This window comes from Phyllobates terribilis, unplaced genomic scaffold (genome assembly GCF_046119375.1).
Source record: "Phyllobates terribilis strain yellow unplaced genomic scaffold, ASM4611937v1 Scaffold_636__1_contigs__length_917067, whole genome shotgun sequence".
Lineage (NCBI taxonomy): Eukaryota > Metazoa > Chordata > Amphibia > Anura > Dendrobatidae > Phyllobates > Phyllobates terribilis.
The window spans coordinates 244,835-258,872 of NW_027363396.1; the positions used below are offsets into that span (position 1 = coordinate 244,835).

A 14,038-nucleotide genomic window follows, 5' to 3' on the forward strand; every position below is an offset into this window, starting at 1 on the left:
ATACCTGTTAGCTCAGGTGAGTTTAAAAGGCTGCTGTTGATAACAAGGGCATTTGCTAAATAGATGGTGTGTGTGCAACAATATACTGAAAGGTCAATTATATTGTGCAGCTTATCTCACCACCTGTAGTTATTTAGGTGAAAGCTCCAAAATGCTTGCCTAATATGTCTGTTTATCCAAAAGGAAGTAAAAAGGGAGAGCTAGAAAGATAGCATTGCATCACATTACATGGCAATGCAATGCACAGTTGCTGAAGTTGAACCAAAATGAGCTTGTAATCTGGCTTCTGCAACTTTGAACATGAAAAATCCAATGAGGAGAAGAAAAGCAAAGCCAAAGAGTCCATCCCAAAATCCGACAAACAAGCAAAATGAACAAAAAACATTGAATTCAATTCTTTCTGATTTTAGAAACTGCATTAAAGAAGGGGTGCACCGGTCCTGGAGATACTGCAATACCAGGTCAATGCGTGGAGTGGACAGAGCAAGCTCTTTTTCCATCTCCCTGTTCTAAAAATCCATTTAATATATGGTCCCCAGATAGGGGACGTATCAGATATTAAACTGATAAGAACAGATACTACACTTGATCTTAGCCAAAAGGCCGAGAAGCGATAACCAGAATTGGTTTCAAACTACGGAGCCACCCAAGGATCCTGAAAAGTCCATTTGTGGAGATGAGCTCCTGGACTCCCGTTAAGAAGACATGTTGTCAACCTCTAGATCCCTTACATGCCTGCACTTTTCGGCTTGCTGCTGCTGCAATCCACGCGTTTTAGATCTGCATAACTCCACCTCTTTAAACACAGCACCTTCACCCCCTGCTGTTCCCACCCGCCTCAACACCGTTGGAAGGGAGGAGAACCAATTAAGGCGGGGGGTGGGGTGGAACGAGCAGCTGTCTACCCTTAGCAGGAGGGCTCCTGATTACATACCTCACCTGCTGCTGCTGCTGCTGGCTGTCCAGCAGCAGACTGAAGGTGGCTGCTGCTGTGCACAGGTATATAAAGGCTCAGAGCCTATTATGACACGCGCAGCCAGCGTTCCATTGCCACATTCCATCTACTGCAGGCAGGATACCTGGCTGGCTGAATGTCGCTGAGAAGCTCACAGAGACCGCCATAAGCAACAGTTTAACAGAATGCCACAGACTAATCAACCAAACTTTTTGGGTTGGGTTCTCTTTTATAGTCTGCAGGCATTAAATGAAAGAAGTCAGTGTTCCAGCAGAAGGAGACAACGTTTCAGAAAAGGCATTGTACTAAACCAAAAAAGAAATTTTAAGCGCAGCAGAGTAACCAGCGCACATACCTGTTAGCTCAGGTGAGTTTAAAAGGCTGCTGTTGATAACAAGGGCATTTGCTAAATAGATGGTGTGTGTGCAACAATATACTGAAAGGTCAATTATATTGTGCAGCTTATCTCACCACCTGTAGTTATTTAGGTGAAAGCTCCAAAATGCTTGCCTAATATGTCTGTTTATCCAAAAGGAAGTGAAAAGGGAGAGCTAGAAAGATAGCATTGCATCACATTACATGGCAATGCAATGCACAGTTGCTGAAGTTGAACCAAAATGAGCTTGTAATCTGGCTTCTGCAACTTTGAACATGAAAAATCCAATGAGGAGAAGAAAAGCAAAGCCAAAGAGTCCATCCCAAAATCCGACAAACAAGCAAAATGAACAAAAAACATTGAATTCAATTCTTTCTGATTTTAGAAACTGCATTAAAGAAGGGGTGCACCGGTCCTGGAGATACTGCAATACCAGGTCAATGCGTGGAGTGGACAGAGCAAGCTCTTTTTCCATCTCCCTGTTCTAAAAATCCATTTAATATATGGTCCCCAGATAGGGGACGTATCAGATATTAAACTGATAAGAACAGATACTACACTTGATCTTAGCCAAAAGGCCGAGAAGCGATAACCAGAATTGGTTTCAAACTACGGAGCCACCCAAGGATCCTGAAAAGTCCATTTGTGGAGATGAGCTCCTGGACTCCCTTTAAGAAGACATGTTGTCAACCTCTAGATCCCTTACATGCCTGCACTTTTCGGCTTGCTGCTGCTGCAATCCACGCGTTTTAGATCTGCATAACTCCACCTCTTTAAACACAGCACCTTCACCCCCTGCTGTTCCCACCCGCCTCAACACCGTTGGAAGGGAGGAGAACCAATTAAGGCGGGGGGTGGGGTGGAACGAGCAGCTGTCTACCCTTAGCAGGAGGGCTCCTGATTACATACCTCTCCTGCTGCTGCTGCTGCTGGCTGTCCAGCAGCAGACTGAAGGTGGCTGCTGCTGTGCACAGGTATATAAAGGCTCAGAGCCTATTATGACACGCGCAGCCAGCGTTCCATTGCCACATTCCATCTACTGCAGGCAGGATACCTGGCTGGCTGAATGTCGCTGAGAAGCTCACAGAGACCGCCATAAGCAACAGTTTAACAGAATGCCACAGACTAATCAACCAAACTTTTTGGGTTGGGTTCTCTTTTATAGTCTGCAGGCATTAAATGAAAGAAGTCAGTGTTCCAGCAGAAGGAGACAACGTTTCAGAAAAGGCATTGTAGCAAACCAAAAAAGAAATTTTAAGCGCAGCAGAGTAACCAGCGCACATACCTGTTAGCTCAGGTGAGTTTAAAAGGCTGCTGTTGATAACAAGGGCATTTGCTAAATAGATGGTGTGTGTGCAACAATATACTGAAAGGTCAATTATATTGTGCAGCTTATCTCACCACCTGTAGTTATTTAGGTGAAAGCTCCAAAATGCTTGCCTAATATGTCTGTTTATCCAAAAGGAAGTAAAAAGGGAGAGCTAGAAAGATAGCATTGCATCACATTACATGGCAATGCAATGCACAGTTGCTGAAGTTGAACCAAAATGAGCTTGTAATCTGGCTTCTGCAACTTTGAACATGAAAAATCCAATGAGGAGAAGAAAAGCAAAGCCAAAGAGTCCATCCCAAAATCCGACAAACAAGCAAAATGAACAAAAAACATTGAATTCAATTCTTTCTGATTTTAGAAACTGCATTAAAGAAGGGGTGCACCGGTCCTGGAGATACTGCAATACCAGGTCAATGCGTGGAGTGGACAGAGCAAGCTCTTTTTCCATCTCCCTGTTCTAAAAATCCATTTAATATATGGTCCCCAGATAGGGGACGTATCAGATATTAAACTGATAAGAACAGATACTACACTTGATCTTAGCCAAAAGGCCGAGAAGCGATAACCAGAATTGGTTTCAAACTACGGAGCCACCCAAGGATCCTGAAAAGTCCATTTGTGGAGATGAGCTCCTGGACTCCCGTTAAGAAGACATGTTGTCAACCTCTAGATCCCTTACATGCCTGCACTTTTCGGCTTGCTGCTGCTGCAATCCACGCGTTTTAGATCTGCATAACTCCACCTCTTTAAACACAGCACCTTCACCCCCTGCTGTTCCCACCCGCCTCAACACCGTTGGAAGGGAGGAGAACCAATTAAGGCGGGGGGTGGGGTGGAACGAGCAGCTGTCTACCCTTAGCAGGAGGGCTCCTGATTACATACCTCTCCTGCTGCTGCTGCTGCTGGCTGTCCAGCAGCAGACTGAAGGTGGCTGCTGCTGTGCACAGGTATATAAAGGCTCAGAGCCTATTATGACACGCGCAGCCAGCGTTCCATTGCCACATTCCATCTACTGCAGGCAGGATACCTGGCTGGCTGAATGTCGCTGAGAAGCTCACAGAGACCGCCATAAGCAACAGTTTAACAGAATGCCACAGACTAATCAACCAAACTTTTTGGGTTGGGTTCTCTTTTATAGTCTGCAGGCATTAAATGAAAGAAGTCAGTGTTCCAGCAGAAGGAGACAACGTTTCAGAAAAGGCATTGTAGCAAACCAAAAAAGAAATTTTAAGCGCAGCAGAGTAACCAGCGCACATACCTGTTAGCTCAGGTGAGTTTAAAAGGCTGCTGTTGATAACAAGGGCATTTGCTAAATAGATGGTGTGTGTGCAACAATATACTGAAAGGTCAATTATATTGTGCAGCTTATCTCACCACCTGTAGTTATTTAGGTGAAAGCTCCAAAATGCTTGCCTAATATGTCTGTTTATCCAAAAGGAAGTAAAAAGGGAGAGCTAGAAAGATAGCATTGCATCACATTACATGGCAATGCAATGCACAGTTGCTGAAGTTGAACCAAAATGAGCTTGTAATCTGGCTTCTGCAACTTTGAACATGAAAAATCCAATGAGGAGAAGAAAAGCAAAGCCAAAGAGTCCATCCCAAAATCCGACAAACAAGCAAAATGAACAAAAAACATTGAATTCAATTCTTTCTGATTTTAGAAACTGCATTAAAGAAGGGGTGCACCGGTCCTGGAGATACTGCAATACCAGGTCAATGCGTGGAGTGGACAGAGCAAGCTCTTTTTCCATCTCCCTGTTCTAAAAATCCATTTAATATATGGTCCCCAGATAGGGGACGTATCAGATATTAAACTGATAAGAACAGATACTACACTTGATCTTAGCCAAAAGGCCGAGAAGCGATAACCAGAATTGGTTTCAAACTACGGAGCCACCCAAGGATCCTGAAAAGTCCATTTGTGGAGATGAGCTCCTGGACTCCCGTTAAGAAGACATGTTGTCAACCTCTAGATCCCTTACATGCCTGCACTTTTCGGCTTGCTGCTGCTGCAATCCACGCGTTTTAGATCTGCATAACTCCACCTCTTTAAACACAGCACCTTCACCCCCTGCTGTTCCCACCCGCCTCAACACCGTTGGAAGGGAGGAGAACCAATTAAGGCGGGGGGTGGGGTGGAACGAGCAGCTGTCTACCCTTAGCAGGAGGGCTCCTGATTACATACCTCTCCTGCTGCTGCTGCTGCTGGCTGTCCAGCAGCAGACTGAAGGTGGCTGCTGCTGTGCACAGGTATATAAAGGCTCAGAGCCTATTATGACACGCGCAGCCAGCGTTCCATTGCCACATTCCATCTACTGCAGGCAGGATACCTGGCTGGCTGAATGTCGCTGAGAAGCTCACAGAGACCACCATAAGCAACAGTTTAACAGAATGCCACAGACTAATCAACCAAACTTTTTGGGTTGGGTTCTCTTTTATAGTCTGCAGGCATTAAATGAAAGAAGTCAGTGTTCCAGCAGAAGGAGACAACGTTTCAGAAAAGGCATTGTAGCAAACCAAAAAAGAAATTTTAAGCGCAGCAGAGTAACCAGCGCACATACCTGTTAGCTCAGGTGAGTTTAAAAGGCTGCTGTTGATAACAAGGGCATTTGCTAAATAGATGGTGTGTGTGCAACAATATACTGAAAGGTCAATTATATTGTGCAGCTTATCTCACCACCTGTAGTTATTTAGGTGAAAGCTCCAAAATGCTTGCCTAATATGTCTGTTTATCCAAAAGGAAGTAAAAAGGGAGAGCTAGAAAGATAGCATTGCATCACATTACATGGCAATGCAATGCACAGTTGCTGAAGTTGAACCAAAATGAGCTTGTAATCTGGCTTCTGCAACTTTGAACATGAAAAATCCAATGAGGAGAAGAAAAGCAAAGCCAAAGAGTCCATCCCAAAATCCGACAAACAAGCAAAATGAACAAAAAACATTGAATTCAATTCTTTCTGATTTTAGAAACTGCATTAAAGAAGGGGTGCACCGGTCCTGGAGATACTGCAATACCAGGTCAATGCGTGGAGTGGACAGAGCAAGCTCTTTTTCCATCTCCCTGTTCTAAAAATCCATTTAATATATGGTCCCCAGATAGGGGACGTATCAGATATTAAACTGATAAGAACAGATACTACACTTGATCTTAGCCAAAAGGCCGAGAAGCGATAACCAGAATTGGTTTCAAACTACGGAGCCACCCAAGGATCCTGAAAAGTCCATTTGTGGAGATGAGCTCCTGGACTCCCGTTAAGAAGACATGTTGTCAACCTCTAGATCCCTTACATGCCTGCACTTTTCGGCTTGCTGCTGCTGCAATCCACGCGTTTTAGATCTGCATAACTCCACCTCTTTAAACACAGCACCTTCACCCCCTGCTGTTCCCACCCGCCTCAACACCGTTGGAAGGGAGGAGAACCAATTAAGGCGGGGGGTGGGGTGGAACGAGCAGCTGTCTACCCTTAGCAGGAGGGCTCCTGATTACATACCTCTCCTGCTGCTGCTGCTGCTGCTGGCTGTCCAGCAGCAGACTGAAGGTGGCTGCTGCTGTGCACAGGTATATAAAGGCTCAGAGCCTATTATGACACGCGCAGCCAGCGTTCCATTGCCACATTCCATCTACTGCAGGCAGGATACCTGGCTGGCTGAATGTCGCTGAGAAGCTCACAGAGACCGCCATAAGCAACAGTTTAACAGAATGCCACAGACTAATCAACCAAACTTTTTGGGTTGGGTTCTCTTTTATAGTCTGCAGGCATTAAATGAAAGAAGTCAGTGTTCCAGCAGAAGGAGACAACGTTTCAGAAAAGGCATTGTAGCAAACCAAAAAAGAAATTTTAAGCGCAGCAGAGTAACCAGCGCACATACCTGTTAGCTCAGGTGAGTTTAAAAGGCTGCTGTTGATAACAAGGGCATTTGCTAAATAGATGGTGTGTGTGCAACAATATACTGAAAGGTCAATTATATTGTGCAGCTTATCTCACCACCTGTAGTTATTTAGGTGAAAGCTCCAAAATGCTTGCCTAATATGTCTGTTTATCCAAAAGGAAGTAAAAAGGGAGAGCTAGAAAGATAGCATTGCATCACATTACATGGCAATGCAATGCACAGTTGCTGAAGTTGAACCAAAATGAGCTTGTAATCTGGCTTCTGCAACTTTGAACATGAAAAATCCAATGAGGAGAAGAAAAGCAAAGCCAAAGAGTCCATCCCAAAATCCGACAAACAAGCAAAATGAACAAAAAACATTGAATTCAATTCTTTCTGATTTTAGAAACTGCATTAAAGAAGGGGTGCACCGGTCCTGGAGATACTGCAATACCAGGTCAATGCGTGGAGTGGACAGAGCAAGCTCTTTTTCCATCTCCCTGTTCTAAAAATCCATTTAATATATGGTCCCCAGATAGGGGACGTATCAGATATTAAACTGATAAGAACAGATACTACACTTGATCTTAGCCAAAAGGCCGAGAAGCGATAACCAGAATTGGTTTCAAACTACGGAGCCACCCAAGGATCCTGAAAAGTCCATTTGTGGAGATGAGCTCCTGGACTCCCGTTAAGAAGACATGTTGTCAACCTCTAGATCCCTTACATGCCTGCACTTTTCGGCTTGCTGCTGCTGCAATCCACGCGTTTTAGATCTGCATAACTCCACCTCTTTAAACACAGCACCTTCACCCCCTGCTGTTCCCACCCGCCTCAACACCGTTGGAAGGGAGGAGAACCAATTAAGGCGGGGGGTGGGGTGGAACGAGCAGCTGTCTACCCTTAGCAGGAGGGCTCCTGATTACATACCTCTCCTGCTGCTGCTGCTGCTGGCTGTCCAGCAGCAGACTGAAGGTGGCTGCTGCTGTGCACAGGTATATAAAGGCTCAGAGCCTATTATGACACGCGCAGCCAGCGTTCCATTGCCACATTCCATCTACTGCAGGCAGGATACCTGGCTGGCTGAATGTCGCTGAGAAGCTCACAGAGACGGCCATAAGCAACAGTTTAACAGAATGCCACAGACTAATCAACCAAACTTTTTGGGTTGGGTTCTCTTTTATAGTCTGCAGGCATTAAATGAAAGAAGTCAGTGTTCCAGCAGAAGGAGACAACGTTTCAGAAAAGGCATTGTAGCAAACCAAAAAAGAAATTTTAAGCGCAGCAGAGTAACCAGCGCACATACCTGTTAGCTCAGGTGAGTTTAAAAGGCTGCTGTTGATAACAAGGGCATTTGCTAAATAGATGGTGTGTGTGCAACAATATACTGAAAGGTCAATTATATTGTGCAGCTTATCTCACCACCTGTAGTTATTTAGGTGAAAGCTCCAAAATGCTTGCCTAATATGTCTGTTTATCCAAAAGGAAGTAAAAAGGGAGAGCTAGAAAGATAGCATTGCATCACATTACATGGCAATGCAATGCACAGTTGCTGAAGTTGAACCAAAATGAGCTTGTAATCTGGCTTCTGCAACTTTGAACATGAAAAATCCAATGAGGAGAAGAAAAGCAAAGCCAAAGAGTCCATCCCAAAATCCGACAAACAAGCAAAATGAACAAAAAACATTGAATTCAATTCTTTCTGATTTTAGAAACTGCATTAAAGAAGGGGTGCACCGGTCCTGGAGATACTGCAATACCAGGTCAATGCGTGGAGTGGACAGAGCAAGCTCTTTTTCCATCTCCCTGTTCTAAAAATCCATTTAATATATGGTCCCCAGATAGGGGACGTATCAGATATTAAACTGATAAGAACAGATTTTTTTTTTTTTTTTTATCGAAAGCCCGAATTCGTGTACAAAACCCGAGTGCGCTTAAAAAAGTGACAAGTGCCACAAAAAAAAGTGCACTAGGATGCTGGTCTTCTTGAAACCCTCTCCAAAAGGAGAAGGGTCCCCCAAACCATTCCCCGTCCCTCCGAGCCAGAAGGCCACAGCGAGGAACAGGGACAAATAGCCACCTCCAGCCGGAGCCAGAGGCGACCCAATCTTACCCCCAGCACCTGCCCGAGTTCTCACCCGAGCAAGGCACTGGGAGCCAAAGACTGTGCTCCCCTCCCGGAAGAGGGGAGCCAACAACGCTCTCCTCCCGAAAGAGGAGAGCCAGTGGGGTTCAGGGGGGAGCGGAACCTGATGGCCACACACTCCCCCCCTAGACCTGCCAAGAGAGGAACCCGTAAGGGAACCGCATCCCGACAAAATCCTAGTAAGGACGTGGACACACGTGAAAAAGTGGACACACAGTGACAAAAAAAAATTAAATAAATAGTGAAGGTTTCACAGTATAATACTGCCCGGACCTTCGACCGGGAATTGAAAAATTCCCCATCCTAAGGCCAGAAGGCCCGGAATAAGGGTGTGTGCGAAGAAAGAAATATTGAAGTGCTAGTGCAAATGTGCCATAAACTCAAGTGGGGTTCCCAATCCCAGTGAGTTAAGGCACCCCAGGGTCACCACTCCTGGGGCACTTCACACTTCGGGCTTTCGATCTTCCCCGGCCCAATGGCGTCGATCCTGGGGGGCCATGCTTTCCACCAGATGACTATATTAGCCACCTGGCGTACTAACAAGCGCCTAAACCCCAGTGTGCATAATGTTTCAATCTACTAGGGCGGCCAACATCCAAAACCGCCTTTTCGAAAGATACTACACTTGATCTTAGCCAAAAGGCCGAGAAGCGATAACCAGAATTGGTTTCAAACTACGGAGCCACCCAAGGATCCTGAAAAGTCCATTTGTGGAGATGAGCTCCTGGACTCCCGTTAAGAAGACATGTTGTCAACCTCTAGATCCCTTACATGCCTGCACTTTTCGGCTTGCTGCTGCTGCAATCCACGCGTTTTAGATCTGCATAACTCCACCTCTTTAAACACAGCACCTTCACCCCCTGCTGTTCCCACCCGCCTCAACACCGTTGGAAGGGAGGAGAACCAATTAAGGCGGGGGGTGGGGTGGAACGAGCAGCTGTCTACCCTTAGCAGGAGGGCTCCTGATTACATACCTCTCCTGCTGCTGCTGCTGCTGGCTGTCCAGCAGCAGACTGAAGGTGGCTGCTGCTGTGCACAGGTATATAAAGGCTCAGAGCCTATTATGACACGCGCAGCCAGCGTTCCATTGCCACATTCCATCTACTGCAGGCAGGATACCTGGCTGGCTGAATGTCGCTGAGAAGCTCACAGAGACCGCCATAAGCAACAGTTTAACAGAATGCCACAGACTAATCAACCAAACTTTTTGGGTTGGGTTCTCTTTTATAGTCTGCAGGCATTAAATGAAAGAAGTCAGTGTTCCAGCAGAAGGAGACAACGTTTCAGAAAAGGCATTGTAGCAAACCAAAAAAGAAATTTTAAGCGCAGCAGAGTAACCAGCGCACATACCTGTTAGCTCAGGTGAGTTTAAAAGGCTGCTGTTGATAACAAGGGCATTTGCTAAATAGATGGTGTGTGTGCAACAATATACTGAAAGGTCAATTATATTGTGCAGCTTATCTCACCACCTGTAGTTATTTAGGTGAAAGCTCCAAAATGCTTGCCTAATATGTCTGTTTATCCAAAAGGAAGTAAAAAGGGAGAGCTAGAAAGATAGCATTGCATCACATTACATGGCAATGCAATGCACAGTTGCTGAAGTTGAACCAAAATGAGCTTGTAATCTGGCTTCTGCAACTTTGAACATGAAAAATCCAATGAGGAGAAGAAAAGCAAAGCCAAAGAGTCCATCCCAAAATCCGACAAACAAGCAAAATGAACAAAAAACATTGAATTCAATTCTTTCTGATTTTAGAAACTGCATTAAAGAAGGGGTGCACCGGTCCTGGAGATACTGCAATACCAGGTCAATGCGTGGAGTGGACAGAGCAAGCTCTTTTTCCATCTCCCTGTTCTAAAAATCCATTTAATATATGGTCCCCAGATAGGGGACGTATCAGATATTAAACTGATAAGAACAGATTTTTTTTTTTTTTTTTTTTTTCTTTTTAACCAAATCAGATAGGCCGGAGCATAAGCTCAATCAAATCGACTTACAAAAGCCTTTCATTGACACTTAGCCTTTCATCACACTTGGTATATAATCAAAAATAAAACCAAACCTTATCATCAGGTACATTATACACTACTAATTAAACTTTACCAAAAACCTCCACTTTTTAAACTTCCAGATCCCTTCAGCATCTATAATACTTCCACGTTCCTGATCCCAGAGGTATATTACATACATACGTGACAGAATCAATCTCAAACATTCATTAACTGACATTTTCTTCCTTTTAAAAACTAACAAATTCCTCGCATCCCACAAACTTTCAATTACACACACCACCAACAACCATAAAATCCTATCCTTAATTCTACTACATGCACCCATCCCAAACATAGCAAGTTTCCAATTAACATACTTTACACCCACCAATTCCTTGCAAAGTCCCCCTATACCCTTCCATACATCATATGCAAAATCACAATCCCATACCATATGTCTAACATGCTCTCTCAAACCACATCCATCCCTCGGGCATACCTCAGATTTAACTAAATCCCTCTTCTTTTGCACATCTCTAACAGGCAAAATGTCATGCAATATCATCCAAGCGATATCTCTCTGTCTGTTAGTCACACCATCTATACTTAATTTTCTCCACATCTCGGTTACTTCCTCCCCTCTCAACCCATTGATATTACATACCACCTCACGCTCACGCACCATCCTAATGACTTTCTTCTTTTGCCTAAAATCACTCATGTTAACGGACAACAAATCATACTTCCTTACAAATTTCTCAACACAACCATACCATACAGGACACTTAAAAGCAACAGGCACTCTAGCATCCCTTTTGACCCACTTTAAGCCATAAAGCATCCATCCAGCCGAATACTTCATCATATAAGCACACTTATTACTTTTCCCTAGAACCACCACCACCATTTTCACGTAACTAATCCCTAAAAAGAAATCAATATTTGGAAAATCCAAACCACCATTTACACATAACTTATAGACATATTCCCGTTTCAATTTCTCCATGCGACTTCCCCAAAGAAAATTAAAGATGAATTTCTCAGTTTTCCTAATTTTCTTAAAAGCAGCAGGATATACATTCGCAACAAACAACAAAATAGGCAAAATAACCGCCTTAATAATCAGAACTTTCTCAGTCAGAGTTAATGCTCTCATTCGCCAAAAAATCAACTTGCGCACCACTCTCACCCCACAATCTTCCCAACTCTCATTTCCTTTCAAATCATCATTAAACTTAATCCCAAGCACCTTTATTGCACCATCCTCACACCTCACACCATTCATCCATACATTCCTCTCACCAAAACATTTAAAGGAACTCTTAGTCCAATTGACCTTAAAAGCTGAGACACTACAAAACAAACTTAATATCAACCTTGCCCTACTCATCGCAGCCATATTCCCACTCACAATCACTACATCATCCATGTAACCTAGAATTCTCACATCCTTTCCATTACTCCCAGGAATCATCACACCTCTCATAACCTTATCCTTCCTAACCATACACATCAACACTTCAATCACACTAATAAACAAAAAAGGGGACATAGGGCACCCCTGACGCACTCCTGATTTAATTCTCACTTTCTCACTCAACCACCCATTCACCAAAAATTCACTTGAAACATTACAATACAAACTCCTAACACAGTTTACAAAATTCCTGGAATAACCCATCTTAGACAAAACCTTAAACATAAAGCTATGTGACACACGGTCAAAAGCTTTTTCAAAATCAACCGAAAACAACAAACATTTCTGCTTACGACTCATACAATCCCCAATCACATCACGCAACAACACCAAATTTTCAGTCATACTTCTCCCAGGCACTGCACACACTTGGTCTTCATCCACCACACCGCCAATCACTTCCCGCATCCGGCTAGCCAACAATTTACTAAACACCTTATAGTCTGCATTCAAAAGGGTGATTGGCCTCCAATTCCCCAAATCCTTTTTATCACCTTTCTTATGAACCAAAACCACCACCCCATCTCTCATAGATTCACTCAACATATTCTCCGTGAACATATACTGGCACACCTCCAATAAGTCATTTCCCATCGTGTCCCATTCCTTAACATATAACTCCACGGGCAGTCCATCCTTCCCAGGTGTTTTATTCTTACTCGCAGACATCACCACTTTTTTAACTTCATCCAACACAATTACATCATCCAATATTTCACGTTCATCCTCACCCAAACAACCTTCTAAACACCCCAAAGCATCAGTCAACATCCTATCATCAACCCATTTTTCCCCATACAACTCCTTATAAAACAACACCACCTCCTGCATCACATCCTCCCCACTCACACACACCCCATCACCATTCACCACCTCATCCATATCTACTTTCTTCCCAAAAACTTTTTTGAAAAAAAACCTTGTGCATTTCTCATTTTTCTCCAAATGTTCAATCTTAGAACGGTAAATAATTTCTTTCCCTTTACCCTCAATATATTTCTTAATCTCTTCTTTCACTTGACACATCAAAACATCCACATCCACTCCAATCATCCTTAACATCCTCAGCCACTCCAGTCTAGAGCTTAAATCATTAAATTTTGCTCTATTCATTGCTGCTTTCCTCCTGCCCCTTTTTCTAAAGAAAAAAACAATCTCACTCTTCATCCAGTCCCACCACTCAAGCACATTCCTGAAATCACTTTTTTTATCCCTCCACCTAACATACATTCGCCTAAAATCACGCATGATCCTATTATCTTCCAGCAAACGCACATTAAGTTTCCACACGCCACCACCATATACAAAGGAAATCTTACCTTCTAGACGTGCCCTCAAACACACATGGTCAGAGAAGGGAACATCTTCCTGCTGGAAATTCCTACAAATAACATTTTGTGAAGAAAAGAAGATACGGTCTATTCTAGACTCTATGCCTCCCCTGTCGGCCTTATAGGTCGCAGGAGGTGGATTACCTAAAAAAACTTCCGCAGCATCCTGTAAGGAAAAATCCGCCACAAGACTCTTGAGTCTTTTACCTGTAACATCCATCTTATCCCCCTCCGTCACACAATTGAAATCTCCAACAAAAATTATTGGCATTTTGCCAGATAAAAAAAAACATAATTTCTCAAAAATTTCCAGCCTCTCCCCTTTATCTATTGGTGCATACATATTTACCACCCTAACCCTCCACCCCCTACAATTTAACTCACATATTACACACCTCCCCGCCTCCACCACCATGTAACTTTCTATCTTAACACTATAACCCTTCACCAAAACACCTACCCCACAATTTTTATTACATACAGAACCAGACCACACACTTTGACCTAAAGGCCATGCATTTTCACTTAAGGGATCGGAGATCCCACACTCCTGGA

The 14,038-nt window shown here is 43.7% G+C and overlaps 8 non-coding genes and 1 pseudogene across 8 annotated transcripts; all 9 read right to left on the bottom strand.

Annotated features, from left to right (window-relative positions):
• Nucleotides 1-424: 424 nt before the first annotated feature.
• On the bottom strand, nucleotides 425-615 carry LOC141234211 (U2 spliceosomal RNA). Its single transcript, XR_012300194.1, has one exon. It is a non-coding gene; the product is annotated as a U2 spliceosomal RNA (small nuclear RNA).
• Nucleotides 616-1,730: 1,115 nt separating this feature from the next.
• On the bottom strand, nucleotides 1,731-1,921 carry LOC141234212 (U2 spliceosomal RNA). Its single transcript, XR_012300195.1, has one exon. It is a non-coding gene; the product is annotated as a U2 spliceosomal RNA (small nuclear RNA).
• Nucleotides 1,922-3,036: 1,115 nt separating this feature from the next.
• LOC141234213 (U2 spliceosomal RNA) lies at nucleotides 3,037-3,227 on the bottom strand. Its single transcript, XR_012300196.1, has one exon. It is a non-coding gene; the product is annotated as a U2 spliceosomal RNA (small nuclear RNA).
• A 1,115-nt stretch (nucleotides 3,228-4,342) lies between these two features.
• LOC141234214 (U2 spliceosomal RNA) lies at nucleotides 4,343-4,533 on the bottom strand. The gene has a single exon (XR_012300197.1). It is a non-coding gene; the product is annotated as a U2 spliceosomal RNA (small nuclear RNA).
• Nucleotides 4,534-5,648: 1,115 nt separating this feature from the next.
• On the bottom strand, nucleotides 5,649-5,839 carry LOC141234215 (U2 spliceosomal RNA). Its single transcript, XR_012300198.1, has one exon. It is a non-coding gene; the product is annotated as a U2 spliceosomal RNA (small nuclear RNA).
• Nucleotides 5,840-6,957: 1,118 nt separating this feature from the next.
• Nucleotides 6,958-7,148, bottom strand: LOC141234217 (U2 spliceosomal RNA). Its single transcript, XR_012300200.1, has one exon. It is a non-coding gene; the product is annotated as a U2 spliceosomal RNA (small nuclear RNA).
• A 1,115-nt stretch (nucleotides 7,149-8,263) lies between these two features.
• Nucleotides 8,264-8,447, bottom strand: LOC141234592 (U2 spliceosomal RNA). Its single transcript, XR_012300551.1, has one exon. It is a non-coding gene; the product is annotated as a U2 spliceosomal RNA (small nuclear RNA).
• A 799-nt stretch (nucleotides 8,448-9,246) lies between these two features.
• LOC141234152 (U2 spliceosomal RNA) lies at nucleotides 9,247-9,338 on the bottom strand (annotated as a pseudogene).
• A 1,115-nt stretch (nucleotides 9,339-10,453) lies between these two features.
• LOC141234576 (U2 spliceosomal RNA) lies at nucleotides 10,454-10,647 on the bottom strand. The gene has a single exon (XR_012300539.1). It is a non-coding gene; the product is annotated as a U2 spliceosomal RNA (small nuclear RNA).
• Between the last annotated feature and the right edge of the window lie 3,391 nt (nucleotides 10,648-14,038).